We start from the raw sequence: 22745 nt of genomic DNA on the forward strand, positions 1-22745 counted from the left end.
GCAATCATCTGGTTAATGGTTTGAATGTCGTTTCTAGGGCAGTCAGGAGTATTTAAAGGCTTTTCCATTATTTTCGGAAGAGAAAGAAAACTTCCTAGCCTAACTTACCCAGTGCCTTGCTTCAGAGGGGCAGACAAAGGGTAAAATCTGGGCAGAGCACATTAGTTGATATGAGAACGAAAGAAAGTGCTGCAAGATCTTGTAGACAGCTGAGTTCCACCTTCCACTCTACTGCCGAACAAAGTGAGGCAGGGAGAGGGCAGGGATTCGCTGAAAGCTAAACACCAAGTCAGTGACAGATCCAGGGCTGTAAAGTTCGACCGAGATTGAAACAATGTACACTGGGCGTCAGTCCCAACGCCAGCTTGCTCCAGCTCTTCCAGCTCTTCCTGAGCGCTGGGCCCATCTGGCCTCACGCTGATCTCCGGGCAGACTCTGTAGCGCAACTGGCACAGATCGTGACGACAGCCCTGCGGCAAGGCAGGAGTGGCCTTCTCCTCCGCCAGGGTTAAGGTGAGTACCACCGCCCTTGGGCCCAGCAGCCCGGGTGAGAGCCTCCGCCGCCCACTGCGACAGGCCTGAAAGCGTGCGCCTGGGCAAACCCACCCGCAACACCCATCGGGACACCCCTTCCCTGACCCACGGGACGGAACCCACCTGTGCTGGAGGTCGTGACTCCTAACTTCGCAGAGTGGGCAGAATTCCAAGCAAGGAGAGCCTCGGGAGGCAGCCTTTCACCCGCCTTTTGCCTTTTCACCCCCAAAACCGTCGGCCCGACGCTCCCCTCCCCCAGCCCGCTCGGGCCCAGCGGAGAGCCTCTAGGCCCCGCCCCACTCCTTCCGGCTGTGCGGGGTGGGTGCCTCTGGCGCCCCGGACTTCGCCCGGTGCTAGGGCGTTACTCTCCCATTCTGAAGGATTGGGCCAGGGCAGTCAATCGCCTTTATTAAACAGATTTGAAGCCATAGGTGCTTCTATTTATGGTGGTTTATCAAGGTTTACTAGAACTAAAATTCTACTACCTTTCCACCACTTTCTTGACTTTATGGACGTCATATACCGCTCATTACTCCCATCGATTCAGCTGAGCATCTTGAACCCAGGGTCCAGATACAGTGCTATGTACAGTAAGCACTAGAAGGGAATACCTATTAGGAACGAAAAATGCATATATACTAAAAATGGGAAATTGTGCAGGATTATATTGATTCGAGATTAAAAGTGTTAATCTAATGTCAAAAAAGCAATAAAGGAATTGGTTTGTAGAAGTCAGGATCAACAAAAGAGGAAAAAGCCTCCACACCTTTGCTCTGGAATTCCTTCTGCCATGAATGCTCTTACCCCGCACTTGTTTATTTGGAAAACGGCTACTTGTTATTTTTGACTCAATTTAGATAGTACCTCCTCTGTGAAGCCTTCCCTATCTTTCCCAAATAAGTTTGTATTCTTCTTTTCCCTGGGTCCAGTATGCTCAATGGATCTCCTACAGACCTCATGAGTACCACTTATTCTAGATTATAATTTCTCATTCTGCATGTCATTGTCCTCTAATGAGTAAGTAGCTTCTTGAGAGTAGAAAACTTGTATTTTTCATATTTGTTCTCCAAGCACAGAGTCTAAAATGTCTATATATTTAATAAATATTTGTTGAAAAATTTCTGGAACCAGGGTGTAAGCAAAAGGACATATCCAGAGTATAAATGTAACATAAAGAGGAAAAATTAAATACAATGAGAATCTAGATTTAGTCTGACTGGTATTCGTTCATGCAATAAACATTAATGAGTGCCTACTGTATGCCAGGCACTGCACTAAGCTCTGGGTGTAAAATGATAAACAAAGTCCAGATATAGTCCATGCCCTTATGCCCTTATGTTTAAAGAACAAATTGGAGTTGGCCGGGAAAATGGGAAAACGAAAAAAGTTTTAGGCAGAAAGAACAGCATGATCCAATGTCCTGTAATAGGAAGATCATAACTGTAGCAATTAAGAGTGAATGAGCTCACTAAAGGTAAGCTGAAATCAACACAAAGTACTCAGAAAAGGCAAGAGTTTGATAGACAACACCTGTTTGTTTGAGTCAGTAAAAGAAGCAAGTTTCCTTAATAATTGTAACCAACATTTATAAAATGTGCACTATATGCTAAACACTGGGCTAAGTGTTTTATATCAAACACTTAAGGTAGATGATATTATTTCTACTTTAAGGATAAGGCAACCGAGGCACAGGTAGGTTAAGCAATTTTCACCAGGATCACATGGCAGTTAAATTTTAGAGCTGAGATTCAAACCTAGGTAATCTGGTTCCAGACTCTAGGGAGCCTGGATATTTTACTTTTAATAAAATATAAATTTTGCTTGTAATAAAATAAAAGTCAGATATTTTACTGTTTCCTCTGTGTGTGTGTGTGTGTGTGTGTGTGTGTGTGTGTGTGTAGCAGGTCACATGGTGTATGGCACAGAGTGGAACTCCTTAATATTTTTGGAATGAATGAATAGCTGAATAAAAGCAATAGGTACAAATGTGCTAGAAAACAAAATAGAAAAAAACAATAGTATCTGGGTCTTTTTATGTTCCCGCCACACCAGCTATTCCTAGAACACACCAAACTTGTTCTTGTTCTGCTTCCAAAATATAATCTGCTCATGCATTTGTCCCTCACTGTACTGCTAACATTCAGGACCAGAGTTTGGCTTTTTTTTTTTTTTTTTTTTTTTTTTTTTTTATGAAGGGTCAGCTGGTAAATATTTTAGGCTTTTTGAGTCACATACAGTCTCTGTCTCCAAGTATTAGATTCTGCTTTCATAGAGTGAAAGAAGTCACAGACAATACCTAAATGAATGAATGTAGGTATGTTCCAATAAAAGTTTATTTACAAAAACAGGCAAGAGGCAGGATTTGCCCTGTGGACAGTAATTTTTAGACCCTCGCTCTAGGCCAAATTATCAGCGTCTCTTGCATAGACTACTGTATTAAATGATGTCTGAGAGTCATCATCTTTGACTAACATCTATACCTTGGTTTTATCAGCATCTCAATGAAGCTTTAATGATCTCTAATCATATTCATAACCTTGAGTTCTTGAAATGTGGTTAAAACTATGTGTTAATTGTGATTTTGAACTTTGATTTATCAAAGATGGTCTTTAAAAGAACTAACTACTAGTGATCTTTGAAAGAGTTAAAAAATAAGGATGATTTATAATGAAAGTAGTGACTTTTAGCCAGAAAATAAATATTCTGGACACAGTGCAATGTTGAATTTGGCTGAAACTTTGGTCTATGAGAAGAATTCTGCTATGTACCCTATACAGAAACAAATAAATGCTAAAACTTTGCAGAAATCATCTAGACCATACAAAATTTTCCTCACCTACTCATGGACAAAAATTTGGTAAAGCTGAAGGGTATATTAATTTGTGTCTGGGGTTATGAACATTTCTGACTCTGGGGATATGAAAATTTCTGACTCTCAACAGAAATGTGATTCAGCATAAACTTAGTAACCTATATAATTAATTTTGCAGTGAAGAAGTATTAGTTATGACTCACTAGTTAAAAGTTATCAAAACCTACCTGAAACTAACAAGCCAAAGAGAGAAATTTATGGGAAGATAATAAGGTGTTTCACAGAACTCAAGAAAGATTGGAACAATCAAAACTTTTAAAAAGGCAAGGTATAGTTAGGTCTCAAGAATTGTCAAAAACAAGGATTCCAATGACATTGACTCTATAATTCTTTTACCCCTATTCTTCCCTGCACATTTATCTGCTCGCTCTCTGTCTCTCTCTCTCTCTCTCTGTCTCTCTCTCTCTCGCCCTTGCTCCCTCCCTTGCTTTCCTCCCCACTCCTCTCAAGCTCTTTTTGTTTCCGAAGTCCATGTAACAGTAGATATGGTTACGGACACCTTCCTAGATTTTCATATTACAGATTCAACCACTGAAGAGAGACACTAAGCCAGATCAGGTCCTCTGAAAAGCAGATGCCAAGATGGAGTTACAAAGCTAGAGATCTATCGTGGGTAATGGCTGGGAAGATAAAGAGGAGATTACAGTACAGCTCTATGGAAGTCTCAACCACCCCAACAGAGATTGCTAATTAGAGGAATCCTGCGTTAGACAGAAACAGCCCTATGCACTTCTTGTGCTCAGAGATTGGCTGGAGATGCCTGGGAAAGGAATGACCTTGGATGAAACAATGCAAAAATATCCCAAAAGTGCTCCAGCTGGAGACTGTTAGCTGACTCCACTCCTCATAGTAGGTTTTCCCTTGAAAGATCTGAGAGGCACTTCCTGGTTGCCATAGACCTTTATGGTCCTATCTCCATAAATCTATGAGGGATTTATTGGCCAAGTTTGAGTCTGGTGGCCACCCAAAACCAATCAACTGTAGCTAGGTAAGCAATGTCACATATACCAAAGGATAATTTTCTCAGTTTTCCTGGGGCTGAGGAATTCTCCTGTAATGTGCTAAAACCACAACAGTCCAGGGCAAACTAGGATGGTTAGTTATTTTAGTAGTACCCATGGTGATAGGGGTGGGAAAGTTAAAACTGTCGCATAATATCCTACTATATAAACAATTGTACTTTACTGCATTTATGGAGGAAATTCTATGTATAGTGGTTTTATTGGATTAGGAGAATTTATAAAGGTCTCAGAAGAATCCCCTTGAAGATGACAAAAGTTTCATACTTTATTTCTTGCATGCTGATTCTCTTGTGCATTTATACATTCTTCCTCCATCTAGAATGCGCTTCTCATAGCAACCTCCCTCCCCTCACCCTTGTCCTCACTGTTAGAAATGCTTCTTGCCCATTTCTCTGGTTTCCACATGGAATTATTTATCTAAATTAAGATTAAACCACATAATAAATGTCAAGCACCTATCATAGGACATGGCATAAAATAGGGGCTTGTATCAGCCAAGGTTCTTAGCTGCATGCAACAAAAGCTGAATCTGACTGATTTAAGTGGGAAAAAAAGTTATGTTGGGAATGACACTAGACCAGCACTCCTGCCGTTAGAAAAATCATAAAACTGCATAAAATGTGCAAGGAAACTGTTTAAAGATATTGAGCAATAGTCAGCACATGATTATGATCCCCAGGAAAAGAGAAACTCACAAATTAAGCCCCAAGACTGCCTCAGCTCTTTGCCTGGTGACTATTTTCTGATCCCAGCATCATTGAATGAAGGAGGCAAAGATCAGAGTTCAGGGTAGTGGAAGCAGCTGAAATCTATGGAGCAAGGCATTAGAGAAGATAATCTGTGCAGATGTTGGGATGAGTAAACATACGTCTTAGGGTTTCCAGCAAAACTTTAAAAAGAGGAGTTATAGAACTTCTTGGTTTCAAGACTTACTATGAAACTACACTTATCAAAACAGTGTGGTACTAGAGTAAGAAATAACAAATAAGTCAATAAAATAGCTCAGAATCCAGTAATAAACCTACATATATTATGGTCATATATTTCTTTGGTTTTAACCTTCTATTTTGAAATAATTATCAATTCACAGGAAGTTTCCAAAAAAATACAGGGAGGACCTCGTGTACCCTTTACACAATTTCCTCCAATGGTAAAATCTTGCCTAACTCTGGTACAATATCAATCCAGGAAACCGACATTGGTAAAATCCACAGAGCATATTTGAATTTTACCAGTTACACGTGCATATGTGTGTGTGTAGTTCTACAAAATATTATCATATGTGTAACTTTGTATAATGACCACCACAATTAAAATATAGAACATTTCCATTGCCACAAGCTTTCTCATTGTTACACTTTTATAGCCACACTCACTTCCCTTTCTCCTTCTCAACACCTGGCAACCATTAATATGTTCTCCATCTCTATAACTGTCATTTCAAGAATGCTATGTTAATGGAGTTAGGCAATATGTAACCTTTTGGGAGTGGCTTTTTTCTACTCAGCTTAACTCCCTTTAGATCCAGCTAAGTTGTGTGTGTCGATAGTTGATTCTTTTTTATTAATACAATTCCTGGGTTATATGCTAGTTGCATATTTAATACTTTAAGAAACTACAAAACTGTCTTCCAGAGTGGCTGTACCATTTTATATTCCCACTGTCAATGTATGAGAGATCCAGCTTCCATGCAACCTTTCCAGCATTTTGTATTGTATTTTTTATCTTACCTATTTTTTATGTCAGGTATTCTGACAGGTCTGTGGTGATATCTAATTGTGATTTTAATTTGCCTTTCTCTGATGATGAATGATATTGAACATATTTTCATGTGCTTATTTTCTATCTGTATATAATCTTTGGTGAAAGGTTTCTTCATGTCTTTTGCCCATTTTCTACTTGGATTGTTCAGCATTTTTTATGGTTGAGTTTTGAGAACTTTATATATTTAACATACTAATTCTTTGTTAGATATGTGGTTTACAAGTATTTTCTCCCACTCTGTTGCTTGTCTTTTCATCCTCGTAAGACAATATTCTGCAGAGTAAAAGTTTTGAATTTTGATGAATCCAATCTACCAAGTTTTTTTATGGATTGTGCTTTAGATGTCAAGTCTTGGAGGAGTTCTCTCCTCTTCCATTTTTTAGAATAGTTTCAGGAGAATTGGTATTAGTTCTTCTAGTAGAATTTGTCAGTGAATTCATCCAGTCCTGTGCTTTTCTTCATTGGGAAGAAATGGAAAACATGAATAGACCAATAATGAGTAGCAAGATTGAGTCAGTAATAAAGTCTCCAAAGATTCCAAAGATTTTTATCATGTTTTTAAAAAAGTTTTATAGTTTTGTGGTTTACATTTAAGTCTACTATCCATTTTCAGTGACTATTTTTGGTAAAGTATGAAATCTAGGTTGAAGTTACAGAAATACACTATATATCTATTTACCTATCTATATAATCTATATTTACATCTATCATCTATTTATCTATCAATCATCTATTTATCTATCTATCATCTATACATCTATTTGTGGCTATAGCAACACTACAAAATCCCTTTTAAAATGATCAGTTTGCCTCTGGCAAGAGATTTCATAATGTAGTATTTTTACTGATTAGTTTCATATGTTATTTAGCAGGCCTGATAACAGTATATAATATCAAATACATTTTAATGAAGTAGACAATTTAAATTGTGCATTGACAGTAATTTAATAGTCAAGGATAATGAACTTAATAGACTAAGCAGAGTATTTCTTCCTTTTTGTTTTGTTCATTCAACAAATGTTTATTAAACACCTATTATATGCCTATTCTGAGAATAGAACAGGGAATAACAGATAGAAATGGCTACTGGCAAGAAAGTTACATTCTAGTACGAAAGTAAATTTCTTCTCTTAATACAATATGATGCAATGCAAAAATCAAACACAGAATAGTTGAGTCAATTTATTTAAGTCCCTAAACTATAAAAGGAAACAGGAAAATAAAAGGAGCTATTCACTTTATTCCACATTTCACAGCTTTGAGGCATCTTTTTAAAACACTTTTTTGATCAAATTTTTTAAAAATTTTAATTGACAAATAATTGTGTATATTTACGAAGTACAATGTGATGCTTTTACTTATGTATGCATTGTAGAAAGATTCAATCAAGCTAATTAAAATGGAAAATTCTAAACCTGTACTAGAGAGAATGATATGATCCCCCATATACCTATCATTCAGCTTCAACTATTCAATTCATGGCAAATATCCAGATTATTTTGAAGCAAGCCCCTCATCTGTAAATGTTTAGTTAGTATGTACCTATAAAAGATAAAAACTGTTTTATTCAACATAACCACGTGCAATTATTACAACAATTTTCCCCTGATATCAAATATCTAGATATCAGTATCCCAATTGGGCGTTATGTTTTTTAACTTAGTTTGAATAGATATTTCCTCTCCTTCCTTACTTTTTTTTCTTGTTATTTATTTGTCGAAGGTTTTTTTTTTTGTTTCCCACAGTCAGTTTTGCCTGTGAGAATGTTTTTAAACAACTTTGTTGAGATATAATTCACTTTCAGTAAATCCAGTATATCCACAGAGTTGTGTATCCACCATCACAATCAAGTTTAGAACAAACACTGCATCCCTTAGCCATGACACCCCAACATCACCCCCTACCACTGGGTTTTCAAGGTCAATTCATGTTTTCATGGCTGAAGAGTATTTCATCATATGGATAAACCACATTTATCCATATCCTTTCCAACTCTCATTTTAGTTGATTTCCTTATTATTATTTACTATCCTAGAGGAGGTGAAGTGGTATCACATTATGGTTTGGATTTTTATTTCTCTAGGGACTAATGATGTTGAGCATCTTTTTATTTGCTTATTGTCCATTTGTATATGTTATTTGGAGGAATACCTTTGCATAATCCTTAGCCCATTTTTAAATTGGCTTATTTTTCATTTTATTGTTGAGTTGTAAGAGCACTTTACATACTCTAGATACAAGATTTTGTCAAATATATGATTTGCAGAATATTTTACCATCTGTGAGTAGTCTTTTCACTGTCCTGATGGTGTCTTTTGAAGCATAGTAGTTTTTAATTTTGATGTTGTTGAGTTTATCTATTTTCGCCTTTTGTTTCTTGTGCTTTTGATGTTAAGAAACTACTGCCCAAGCTATAGTCATAACGAGTTACATCTGTGTTTCTTCTATGAGTTTTATATTTAGCTCTTACATTTATATATATTTGATATATTTTTAGTTAATTTTTGTATATGATGAGATGTAAATTCATTCTTTCATATTGTCGGCATGTTTTCAGTGTCCTGTTTTTTAGCCAAAAATTACCACGTAAGTAAGTGTCCCCTCAGTTCAATTATCTCAACTCAATATGACCTGAGAAAGCATTAGAATTTGATAGGGAGCAAAGGTTTCAAATCATTCTACCCCAAAGCTCCTTCATCTGAAGCCAGAGCTGGTATATCTTTCTTTTGTTAAATTGACAGATAAAATTATATGTATTTATTGTGTATAGTATGATGTTTTGAAGGATATATACATTGTGGAATGGTAAAATCTACATAATTAACAAAAGTGCATTATCACACATAGTTATATTTGTAGTGAGAATGCAACATCCACTCTATTAGCAATTTTTCAAGAATACAACATATTGTTATTAACTGTAGTCACCATACTGTACAATAGAACGTATTCCTCCTATTTAACTGTAATTTTCTATTCTTTAAACAACATCTCTCCACCTGCCGCCTGTAACCAACCACCCTGCCCTCTAGGTAACCATCATTCTGTTCTACTTTTACGAGATTAACTTGTGGATTTCACATGCATGAGATCATGCAGGATTTGTCTTTCTGTGCCTGGTTTATTTCACCTAACATAATGTCCTCCAGGTTCATCCATGCTGTCACAAATAACATGATTTCCTTTTTTATGGCTAAATAATATTCCAAAGTGGTACTGGAATAATATTTCAAGTGATGTATATACCACTTTTTAAATCCATGCAATAATTGATGGACACTTAGTTTTATTCCATATCTTGGCTATTGTGAATAGTGCTGCGATAAACATGGGTATGCAGATATCTCTTTGACACACTGATTACATTTTCTTTGGATGTATACCCAATAGTGGGATTGCTGGATCATATGCTAGTTCTTTTTAAAATTTTTAAATTTAATTTAAGTTCTGAGATACATGTGCAGAACGTGAAGGTTTGTTACATAGATAAACGTGTGCCATGGTGGTTTGCTGCACCTATCAACCCATCATCTAGGTACTAAGCCCCACATGCATTAGCTATTTATCCTGATGCTCTCCCTCCCTCCCCATAATGGCCCATTATGTGTTGTTCCCTTCCCTGTGTCCATGTGTTCTCATTGTTCAGCTCCCACTTACGAGTGAGAACATGCAGTGTTTGATTTTCTGTTCCTGTATTAGTTGGCTGAAGATGATGACTTCCAGCTTCATCCATGTCCCTGCAAAGGACATGATCTCATTCTTTTTTATGGATGCATAGTATTCCATGGTGTATATGTACCACATTTTCTTTATCCAGTCTATCATTGATGGGCATTTGGGTTGATTCTATGTGTTTGCTATTGTGAATAGTGCTGCAATGAACATACACATGCATGTATGTTTATAATAGAATTATTTATATTCCTTTGGGTATATACCCAGTAATGGGATTACTGGGTCAAATGGTATTTCTGGTTCTGGCTCTTTGGGGAATTGCCACACTGTCTTCCACAATAGTTGAACTAATTAACATTCCCACCAACGGTGTAAAAGTGTTCCTATTTCTCCAAGCAATTGCAACAAAAGCCAAAATTGACAAATGGGATCTAATTAAACTAAAGAGCTTCTGCACAGGAAAAGAAACTATCATCAGAGCAAACAGGCAACCTACAGAATGGGAGAAAACTTTTGCAATCTACCCATCTGACAAAGGTCTAATATCCAGAATTTACAAGGAACTTAAACAAATTTACAAGAAAAAAAATCAAAAAGTGGTCAAAGGAAATGAACAGACACTTCTCAAAAGAAGATATTTATGTGGCCAACAAACATATGAAAAAAATCTCAACATCACTGATCATTAGAGAAATGCAAACCAAAACCACAATGAAATACCATCCCACTCCAGTCAGAATGTTGATTATTAAAAGGTCAAGAAACAACAGATGCCGGCAAAGCTTTTTAAAATTTTTTGAGGAACCTCCATGTTATTTTCCATAGTTAGTATAATAATTTACCTTTCCACCAACAGTGTGCAGGGGTTTCCTTTTTTCCACATCCTCACCAACACTTGTTATCTTTTGTCTTTTTGGTAATAGCCATCCTAATTGGAATGAGGCAATATCTCATTGTGGTTTTGCTTTGCATTTCCCTGATGGTAATGATGTTGAGTATTTTTTCATATACTTGTTGACCATTTGTATGTCTTTTTTTGAGAAATGTTGATTCAGGTCTTTTGCCCATTTTTTGGTCTTTTATTTGTTTTTTTTTGTTGTTGTTGTTGTTCTTGTTGTTTTTTATTATTCTTTAAGTTCTAGGGTACATGTGCACAACGTGCAGGTTTGTTACATATGTATACATGTGCCATGTTGGTGTGCTGCACCCATTAACTCATCATTTACATTAGGTATTCCTCCTAATGCTATCCCCCCCCACCCCATGACAGGTTCTGGTGTGTGATGTTCCTCCACCCTGTGTCCAAGTGTTCTCATTGTTCAATTCCCAACTATGAGTGGGAACATGCGGTGTTTGGTTTTCTGTCCTTGTGATAGTTTGCTCAGAATGATGGTTTCCAGCTTCATCCATTTCCCTAAAAAGGACATGAACTCATCCTTTTTTATGGCTGCATAGTATTCCATGGTGTATATGTGCCACATTTTCTTAATCCAGTCTATCATTGATGGACATTTGGTTGGTTCCAAGTCTTTGCTGTTGTAAATAATGCCGCAATAAACATACGTGTGCATGTGTCTTTGTAGTAGCATGATTTATAATCCTTTGGGTATATACCCAATAATGGGATCACTGGGTCAAATGGTATTTCTAGTTCTAGATCCTTGATGAATCCCCACACTGTCTTACACAATGGTTGAACTAGTTTACAATCCCACCAACAATGTAAAAGTGTTCCTATTTCTCCACATCCTCTCCGGCACCTGTTGTTTCCTGACTTTTTAATGATCGCCATTCTAACTGGTGTGAGATGGTTTTGATTTGCATTTCTCTGATGTTTTGCCCATTTTTAAATCAGGTTATTTGTTCTCTTGCTATTGACTTGTGTGAGTTCCTTACTCCCTTATTAGATACATAGTTTGCAAATACTTTCTCTCATTCTCTTCACTCTGTTTATTTCCTTTGCTGTACAGAAGCTTTTTAGTTTGATGTAATCCCATTTGTTTATTTTCACTTTTGTTGCCTGCACTTTTGAGGCCACTGTGTAGCTTTTCCCATATGTTTTCTTCTAGTAGTTTCATAGTTTCATTCTGTTAGGCTTACAGAAAACATCATATAGTTATAACAGGTTGTTTTAAGCTGACAGCAACTTAACTTTGATAGCCAAAAAAAAAAATCTAGAATTTTACCCCATTCTACACTCCCACATTTTGAATTTTTGATGTCACCATTTGCATATTTTAATATTGCATATCCCTTAACAAGTTATCATAGTTATTATTATATTTGATAATTTTGTCTTTTAATCTTCATACTAAACATATAAGTGATTTACATGCCACCAGTACCGTATTATTCTGAATTTGACTATGTCCTCAATTTTACTACAGTTTTATACTTTCAAATGTTTTCATGTTACTCATTAGAGTTCTTTCTTTTGCAGCTTGAATAACTCCCTTTAACATTTCTTCTATGACAAGTCTGATGGTGCTAAACTCCCTCAGCTTTTGTTTGTCTGAGAAAGTCTTTATCTTTCCTCCATTTCTGAAGGATAGTTTTGCTGGTATAGTATTCTTGGTTGACAGTGGGTTTTTTTTTTTGTTTTGTTTTGTTTTTTTTTCTTTTCAGCACTTTGAATATATCATCCCATTCAATGCTGGCCTACAAAGTTTCTTCTGAAAAGTTCACTGCTAGGCATATTGGAACTCCCTTATGTAGTATTTGCTTTATTTCTCTTGCTGCTGATTTCAGGATCATTTTTTGTCTTTGATTTTTGATAGTTTCATCATAATATTCTTATTTGGATTGAATATGATTGGAGACTTTTGACCTTCCTGTACTTGGAGATTTATATCTTTCTCCAGATTTGGAAATTTTTCTATTATTTCTTTGAATAAGCTTCAATCCCTTTCCCTTTCTCTTTCTCTTCCCCTTCATGAACCCCTATAATCTGAACGTTTGCTCTTTTGATGCTATCCCATAAATCTCAGAAGCTTTCTTTATTCCTTTTTATTCTTTTTGTTTTTTCTCCTTTGAGTGTATTTTTTAAATTTCAACTTTTATTTTAGATATGGGGGTACACGTGCAGGCTTGTCACATGGAGATTTGTGTGATGCTGAGACTTGGGGTACAGATCCTGTCACCTAGGTAGCGAGCACAGTACCCAGTAGGTATCTTTTCAACCCTCACCCCTCCTTCTCTCCCCACTCTAGTAGTCCACAGGGTCTATTGCTCTCATATTTATGTCCATGTGTGCTCAGTGTTTGTCTCCCACTTTTAAATGAGAATATGCTGTATTTGGATTTCTGTTTCTGTGTTAATTCGCTTAGGATTGTGGCCTCCAACTGTATCCATATTTCTCCAAAGGACATGATTTCATTCTTCAATATGGCTGCATAGTATTCCATGTAGTATATGTACTGTATTTTCTTTATCCAATTTGCCATTGATGGGCAGCTGGGTTGATTCCACGTCTTGGCTATTGTGAATAGTGCTATGATGAACATATGAGTGCATGTGTCTTTTTGGTTTATTATTTATTTTCCTCTGGATATATACCCAGTAATGGAATTGCTGGATCAAATAGTAGCTCTGTTTTTTTAAGTTTTTTGAGAAGTCTCTAGACTGCTTTCCACAGAGCTGGACTAATTTACATTCCCATCAATGGTGTATAAGCATTCCCTTTTCTCTGCAGCCTTACTAGCATCTGCTGTTTTTTTTGACTTTTTAATAATAGCCATTCTGACTATATATTTTTGAATAATCCTTCTTCAAATTCACATTCTTTCTTCTGTTTGATCAATTCAGCTGTTGATTCTCTCTATTGCATTTTTATTTTATTAATTGCATTTTTAGTTATAGGATTTATTTTTTATTGTTAATTTTAATTTTTGTGGGTACATAGTTGGTATATATATTTATGGGGTGCATGAGATATCTTGATACAGGCATGCAATGTGTAATAATCACAACAGGGTAAATGGGCTATCCATCTTCTCAAGCATTTGTCCTTTGTGTTATAAACAATATGATTACACTGTTTTAGTTATTTTTAAATGTTCAACAGTTATTATTGATAAAGTTGTTAATATAGGTACACTTATTAGAGATTATGGATTTAGTGCATTAGCTTGTACAGAAGGAAGTAACTCTAACAGCTTCATTGGCTAGTTGGCTAAAATTTGGACTACATTTAAATCAGTTGAGATGTTAGAACTTTCATGACATAATATAGAGGAAGGAACATAAAAGCTTAGGGAGATAGGAATGATGGAGTGAATCAATCATATGTGATTTTCACAGCCACCACACACAAACACACACACACACACTGTATCCCCCATGATGACCCAGAAAATATTCCTTTCACTAAGGTTTTGAGAAATATATTAGTGAGAAGAGCAGCACTGTATTAGTCGCCTAGTGCTACATTAACAAACCATCCTCAAACTTGGAAGATTAAAAAAACATTTATTTAAATCACAAGTTTACAGATTGACCTACTGGTTCTGCTGTCCTGCACCAGGCTCAGCTTACTTTGACAAGACTCACTCATGCTTATGACATCAGCCAGCAGGTCATCTGAGGGCTGGCTGGTCTTGAAAGAACTCAGTTTAAATGGCTCATCTCTATTCCACATTGTTTTCTCATTTTCCAGCAGGCTAGCTTAGGGTTATTTATATGACTGTGAATAAGGTTCCAAAAGAGAAAGTGAAAGTGTGCAAGGCTCTTGAGGCGTGGGCTCAAAACTAGTACAATGTCACTCTATCACATTCTATTGGTCAAAGCATGTTACAAGGCTAGACTAGATTCAAGGTATGGGGAAATATATTCCACCTCTTGATAGGAAGTTATTTGCCACAGAGCAAAGGGGCATGGATACAGGGAGGAGTAAAGAATTGTGGCCATTTATTCAATCTACTACAAAAGTTCTGTGATGGTTGTCTTATGTAGGCCAGGTATGACAGTGGAAAGTTACAACACTGAGATGAGTGCCCTGATATCAGTCAGTATGATGGTATCCCTGAGTACCTGAGGCCAACTGTCAGCCCTTAACTACAAGAGATGAGAGTAAGTACTTTAGTTGGAAATAAGGACAAAGTGATTATCACAGTGTTTTGGTCCTCAACGATTTTTGATGGCAGCTAATTCATCACAGTGTCCTTAGGAATGAAATAGACGGGTAGATTACTAAAATGATACTTGAGCTAAACAACAAGACTCTAGATTTGATAGAAACTTGACTTGAATCACTAAAATGGAAATTCATGGCTCCTCAAACCCAGTTCTAAACACCTAAAAAGTTCATAGACCTAGAGCTCTGTGATTGAAGGAGAGGATAGATCCCCTTGATGAAACACCCCAGAGCACTGCCATAAATATATTTGTAAACCATATCCCAAACCTTCTCCAAATGTATCTATAGCCATTTACCGTGGGGACAGCATAGGGAAAAGGAAATAGCCAGATCTTTTGGGGGATATTAGACACTAGCTCTGAATTGATGTTAATTTGTGAGAACCCACATTATTACACTGGTTCACAAGCTTAAGTGTGAGCTTATGGAAGTAAGATGATAGTAGATTTTTCACCTATGTTTGTGACAAGTAAATCAGATTACCCACCCTGTGGTTATTCCCCCAAGCTCTTGAATATATAATTGGAGTAGACACATTCAGACAGTGGCAGAATCTTCACATTTGCTATCTGATCCATGAAATGAGAGTTATTATTGTAGGAGGAGGCAAGTATAAGCCTCAAGAACTTCCCATTAGTAACAGAATAGTAAACCACTATGGTGAAACCCCGTCTCTACTAAAAATACAAAAATTAGCTGGGCGTGGTGGCATGTACCCGTAGTTCCAGCTACTCGGGAGGCTGAGGCAGGAGAATCGCTTGAACCCAGGAGGAGGAGGTTGCAGTGAGCTGAGATCATGCCACTGCTGTCCAGCCTGGCGACAGAGTGAGCCTCCATCAAAAAAAAAAAAAAAAAAAAAATCAGAACCTATCACTTCAGTGAAGTTTTCTTGGGATCCAATGGTCAGGAGCATTTTGATTTATCTTCTCACACGCCTTACCTGGATATTGTTACTGTTGAGTGCCTAACCTGCCAAGGTAGGAGAGGAACACTTGGAGGGAACAAGCCATCCACCTGGTGACAAGTTGACTACATAGGATAGCCTCTATCAAGGAGTAGTAAATGATCTTTCCTTACTGAAATAGACATACGCTCTGAGTATGGATTTACTATAATATTTATTCTCGCTTTATCATGTATGGACCTGTGAAATGTCTTATGCACCATCATGATATTCTAATGACATTGATTCTTAATAAGAAACTCAATTCACAGCAAATGAAGCACAGAAATGGGCTTATACCGTGGAATTCATTTGACTCACCATATACGAAATCACCCAAAGGCAGCTGAACTGACTGAACAATGGTTAGGCTGCTGAAGATCCAGTTGTGACATGAGTTGGGAGACAACTCCTAAATTTTGTTGGGTTTTGTTTTGTTTTGTTGTATTATACTTGGCTACATTATTTGTATAAAGTGCAGCAAAAATAATTATTTTTTACATAGGTGTTTTAAATTGGCTTTGATGGAACTTTGTTCCATAGAAGGATCCTCAGATAATACTTTTTTAAAGCTGAGCCCCGCCATGGATTTGTATTATCAAATACCTGTGAGTTGGATAAATTCCTCTCCTCTTGAGGTCCCAAGATAACTTTGGGCTCCTGGGCCTGTCGGAAAGTGAAATTGTTTATTTACCACAGGTCAGGAACCCCATTCAGGAACTGTGTACACAAGGTATGAGGCCAGTTTTCCCAAGGGGCTCATATATATATATATATATACACACACACATATATACACACACACACACATACACATATATATACTTTAAGTTCTGGAGTACATGTGCAGAATATGCAGTCTATCGTTGATGAGCATTTGGGTTGCTTCCAAGTCTTTGCTATTGTGAACAGTGCCACAATAGACATATGTGTGCATGTGTCTTTATAGAAGAATGATTTATAATCCATTGGGTACATACCCAGTAATGGGATTGCTGGGTCAAACAGTATTTCCAGTTCTAGATCCTTGAGGAATCTATTCATCTGACAAGGGGCTAAATATCCAGAATCTACAAAGAACTTAAACAAATTTACAAGAAAAAAACAACCCCATCAAAAAGTGGGCAAAGGATATGAACAGACCCTTCTCAAAAAAAGACATTTATGCAGCCAACAAATATATGAAAAATCTCATCATCGCTGGTCATCAGAGAAATGCATATCAAAACCATAATGAGGTATCATCTCATACCGGTTAGAATGGCGATCATTAAAAAGTCAGGAAACAACAGATGCTAGAGAGAATGTGGAGAAATAGGAACACTTTTACATTGTTGGTGGGAGTGTAAATTAGTTCAACCATTGTGGAAGACAGTGTAGCGATTCCTCAAGGATCTAAAACTAGAAATCAAAGTAGAAGTGACTCCATACCATGGAATTAATTTGACTTACCGTATACCACGTCACCCAGAAGCAGCTGGACTTAATGAACAATGGATAGATTGCTGAAGATCCACTGTGACATGAGTTAGGAGACAACACTTAAATTCTGTTTTTAAGAACCAAGAAATCAAAGTGGAAGTGCTTCTCAATAACTCACTTACATTTGGTTCTTGTTCTTGTTCTGGTAACTTTGAGCACTGCTGGCTTAGAGGTTTTACTTACCAGAGGAGGAATGCTTTAATAGGGGACATAATGATTCCATTGAATTGGAACCTTGAGACTGCCACCTGCTATTAGCTATTTGGAAGTTCTTATGCCACTGAACCAACAATCAGGAAAGGCTACTCTACAGGCTGGAGTAATTGATCCAGATCTCCAAAGAAATTAAGTTGCTGTCCCACAGTGGGGTCAGAGAGGACTATGCTTGCACTTGGGAAATTCCCTGGGGAACCTCTTTGTATTTCTATGCTGAATAGTGAAGGTTAATAGAAAACTACATCAAACAGGAAATAGGCAAGATTTTTAAGGATTCAGACCGTTCGGGAATAAAGCTGTGCGTCTCCCTACCAGGTAACACAAAATGGGTCAAGGATATATGAATTAGTTGAAGAAGGATGTTTTAGATATTAACTATAATCCAAAACCATATGGTGTATATATATGTATTAATGAGACAGTGTCTTCCTTGTTTATATGTATGTATGTATGTATGTATTATGTATAAACTGTATGCATATATTGACTAATTTATTTTTATTTCTCTTCCCTTATTTTATATAAAATCATTTTTGGAAGTTAACTTTACAGCTTAGTATTTATGTAAAAATTTTCAGATGGGACTGATTTGAAGAGAAATCAACATAGTTGATTTTGCCTTCATAGAGGCAAATACAGTAACTATTGTGACTTTGTCACTTCTCATTTTGGGGAGATTGTGAGAGTGCTTTTGTATGAAGGATAGTGACTGTCATGCGTGTCCCTGTGAAGAGACCACCAAACAGGCTTTGTGTGAGCAACATGGCTGTTTATTTCACCTGGGTGCAGGCGGCTGAGTCCGAAAAGAGAGTCAGCGAAGGGAGATAAGGGTGGGACCGTTTTATAGGATTTGGGTAGGTAAAGGAAAATTACAGTCAAAGGGGGGTTGTTCTCTGGTGGGCAGGAGTAGGGGTCACAAGGTGCTCAGTGGGGGAGCTTTTTGAGCCAGGATGAGCCAGGAAAAGGAATTTCACAAGATAATATCATCGCTTAAGGCAAGGACCGGCCATTTTCTCTTCTTTTGTGGTGGAATGTCATCGGTTAAGGCGAGGCAGGGCATTTGCAGTTCTTTTGTGATTCTTCAGTTACTTCAGGCCATCTGGGTGTATACGTGCAGGTCACAGGGGATGCGATGGCTTGTTTTGGGCTCAGACGCCTGACAGTGACAACCTATTAATTAAAATTAATAATATTAAAATACAAAGAGCTAGTTTTGTTGGTGTATAGAAGTGAAGATACATGTGGAAGGATATATATGAATACTTAGTAGCCAAATTGGTATGCTGTGCTGGTTATTAAGTCTCTGAGACTCAGGCCACACTGTGTTATGCTCTGTGATGTTGGGGCTCAGATTTTGTAAACCACATTTATGCTCTGCCTGCTAGCTCCCTGGTAGTCTTTGCCAAAAGAAGGTGCTATGGCAGTATCAGTTCCTGCTGGTAGCAGCAGCTTAATCCAGTTTGCAGTTTCCCCAACATTTCCAGAATTAGCCTTATTGCACTTCCTCAGATACTCCACCACCAGCTGGCAGTACCTGCTCCCCAGAAGTGTTCCACTGGAAGACCCTCCTCAGGTGCACTCAGATGAGCATCATCAGGCTTATGCTCCCTCCTGAGAAGTCTGCATTTCACATTTGCAAAGCCTTTCCTCCAAATTTCTAGGATTTAGTAATTTCAAACTCTTCCCTTTGTTCCACCCTAGGAGTGGTAGCTGCTTCCTGCTGTTATCATATCCATGGTAACTTATTGTTTTCTTTTTGCATTTTTATTTTTCCAATGCCTAGTAATTCCTTATGTTAGTTTCCTCTGCTAAAACAATTGGTGTGTTTTCTGTCTCCTGCCTGGAACCTGATTGACACAAGCAATTTACAGGCACACTAGCAATGTAAAAGCATGTCCTTTGTTCCACAGTCCTTACAATAGAAGGAATTGTTAGTAATTCTCAGGTGTCCTTTTTTTAAATTTAGCCATTTTCATGGGTGTGTAAGGTAACCCCATTGGGTTTTAATTTAAAATTTCCAGAAAATTTATAAAGTCAAGAATCTTTTTCATTTTTAGTGGAGTGTCAGAGTTTCTTATTGGGTTGCCTTTTTTCCCAAGTGGATATCCCAGCCAGCACCACTTATTGAAAAGATCCCCTGGCTGGGCGTAGTAGCTCATGCCTGCAATCCCAACAGGTTGGGAGGCAGAGGCGGGAGGATTGCTTGAGCCCAGAAGTTCAAGACCAGCCTAGGCAACATGGCGAGCCCCTACCTCTAAAATATATGTGTGTATATATACACATATATATACATTTTTTTTAAAGGAAGAAAGAAAATATCACCCTTTCTGTACTGCTCTGCAGTGCCACCTTTGTAATAAATCCAGTATCCATATGTGTATGTGCCTGTTTCTGAACTCTCCATCCCATTCTAACGGATTTTTTTTTGTCTATTCTTGCACTATACATCAAGTCCTAATTAAACTAGCTTCATCATCTTTCCTGCTATTCCATAATACATCTTCTTCTTCAAGGATGATTTGGCCATGTGCATTTCTACATTAAAAAATCAGCTTGTCAAGTCACAAAATAAATCTGTGGAAATTTTGGTTGTGACTAAATCTTTAGAACAATTTGGGGAGAACATCTTTGTCATATTATGTCTTTAAGCCCACCAATACAATAGTGCTAGATATCTTCTCATCCAGACCCATCATCCTTTTGCACCCAGGAATATGGACTACATTAATGAAATGCCTTGCCCTATGGCTTCTGGTTAGATTTGGCCAGTACCCCAGAAGGAAATCAGAATGAGAGAGGAGGGTGAGGTCGGAGTATTTATTTCTCTGGGTCTCTCCTTGAAAGATTGTCTTGGGTTAGCCTCAACTGAAGCTCACTGCTTAATAAAAGCATCCATCTCTACAGGACTCACTCCTTTTGGGTTCTGACAATTGCTTCCTCCTTTTGTCCCTACTGAACTAAGCTTGGTAACTGCTACTCCACTGCTATTATCCCTAGGTCCTACATTACCCTTTGTGTTTCCTCTACAATATATCCATACATTTGTGAATACTTACTTTGAAAACAAACCCTCCAGAATTATTCTAATTTTAACAACAGCTTTATTAAAACATAATTGATATACAAAGAACTGCACATATTTAATGTGTATAATTTGATGTTTGAGTACATACAAATATCCATTATACCATCACCACAATCAATGTAATAAATGCATCAAACACCTTCAGTTTCCTTGTGTCCCTTCGGGTTTTTTGGCTTGTTTGTGGTAATAACACTTAACATGGGATCTACCCTCTTAACAAATTTTGAAGTTGTAGTTAACAATACAGTATTAACAATGTGGTAACAATACAGTTAACTACAGGCACTATATTGCGCAACAGATTTATAAAAGTTATTCATCTAGCATAACTAAAACTTTATGCTCATTGAACAAGTCCCCATTTCCCCCACCTCCCTAGCCCTTGGCAACTACTATTATGTTCTCTGCTTCTATGAGTTTGATTATTATATATTTCTCATATAGGAGTATTTGTCCTTATGTGACTGGCTTTCTTCATTTAACATAATATCATCCGGGTTCAACCATGTTGTCACATATGGTAAGATTTTCTTCCTCTTTAAGGCTGAATAATATTCTGCTGTATGTATACACCACATTTTCTTTATCCATTCATCTGTAGATGGACATTTGAATTGTTTCCATATTTTGGCTATTATGAATACTGCTGCAATGAATGTGTGAGTGCAGATATCTTTTCAAGGTCCTTATTTCAATTATTTTGGGTATACACTCAGAAGTGGGATTGTTGGATCACATGATAGTTTTATTTTTAAGTTTTTGAGGAAACTCTTTAGTATTTTCTATAGCTGCTGCATAATTTCATTTTCCCACTAACAGTATACAAGTGTTCCAGTTACTTCATATCCTCACTAACATTTGCTATCTTTGGGTTTTTGATAATAGCCATCCTAATAAATATGAGGTGATATCTCATTGTAGTTTTGATTTGTATTTCACTGCTAATTAATTATGTTGGGCATCTTTTCATTATCTGTTGGCCATTTGTATGTCTTCTTTGGAGAAATGTCTGTCCAAGTCCTTTGCCCACTTTTTAATTGAGTTATTTGTTTTTTGCTGTCGAGTTGCAGGAGTTTCTTATACACAGTGACTTTCGAACAACACAGGAGTTGGGGCACCAACTCTCTGCACAGTTAAAAATCTACATATAACTTTTGACTCTCCAAAAACTTAACTTCTAATAGCTCTCTGTTGACTGGAAGCCTTTGCAATAACAAAGAGTTGATTAACACATACGTTGTATGTTAATGTATTATATACTGTATTCTTACAATAAAATAAGCTAGAGAAAAAGTGTTATTAAGAAAATCATAAGGAAGAGAAAATACATTTATAGTACTTTACTGTATTTGTCAGTACCATAAGTGTACATCATCTATTTGCAAGAATAATTGTCTGTTTGAAATGGTGGGCAGACACAACTGCAGACCTCTATCTATAGAAAATATCAAGCAAGTCAACTTTTTTTTTGATAGGGATTGCATTAAATCTGTAGATTGCTTTGGGTAGTATGAACATATTAACAATACTCTTTTTTCCAATCTGTGAATATGGAATATCTTTCCATTTTTTTTTGCATCCTCTTAAAGTTCTTTCATCAGTGTTTTATAGTTTTCATGGTAAAGATCTTTAATTTCTTTGGTTAAGTTAATTCCTAGGTGTTTAATTTTATTTGTAGCTATTGTAAATGGGATTACTTTCTTAATTTCTTTTTCAAATTTTTCACTGGGCATATAGAAATGGTACTGATTTTTGCATGTTGATATTGTATCCTGAAACTTTACTGAATTTGTTTTCCAGTTATAACAGTTTTTTAGTAAAGTCTTTAGGTTTTTCCAAGTTTAATATCATATCATCTGCAAACAAGGATAATTTGACTTCTTCCTTTCCATTTTTGATGCCTTTTATTTCTTTCTCTTGTCTGATTGCTCTAGCTAGGACTTGCAGTAGTATATTGAATAACAGTGTTTAAAGTGGGCATCCTTGTGTTCCTGATCTTAGAGGAAAGGCTTTCAGTT

The 22745-nt window shown here is 36.9% G+C and overlaps 2 protein-coding genes across 6 annotated transcripts in view; one reads left to right on the forward strand and one right to left on the reverse strand.

The window, feature by feature from the left end:
- TMLHE (trimethyllysine hydroxylase, epsilon) overlaps nucleotides 1–828 on the reverse strand; it is a 113239-nt gene extending 112411 nt beyond the window's left edge. For 2 of the 5 annotated variants that reach the window (XM_073013270.1, XM_073013269.1), the window contains exon 1: nucleotides 658–828. The gene's annotated coding sequence lies outside the window, so the exon portion shown is untranslated. The remainder of the gene's footprint in view (nucleotides 1–657) is intronic. The other 3 variants (XM_073013268.1, XM_037989310.2, XM_037989309.2) reach the window with 2 other exon arrangements.
- Nucleotides 407–22745, forward strand: part of SPRY3 (sprouty RTK signaling antagonist 3) — a 119831-nt gene continuing 97492 nt past the window's right edge. The window contains exon 1 of the mRNA XM_007993219.3: nucleotides 407–513. The gene's annotated coding sequence lies outside the window, so the exon portion shown is untranslated. The remainder of the gene's footprint in view (nucleotides 514–22745) is intronic.

This window comes from Chlorocebus sabaeus, chromosome X, assembly GCF_047675955.1.
Source record: "Chlorocebus sabaeus isolate Y175 chromosome X, mChlSab1.0.hap1, whole genome shotgun sequence".
Classification (NCBI taxonomy): domain Eukaryota; kingdom Metazoa; phylum Chordata; class Mammalia; order Primates; family Cercopithecidae; genus Chlorocebus; species Chlorocebus sabaeus.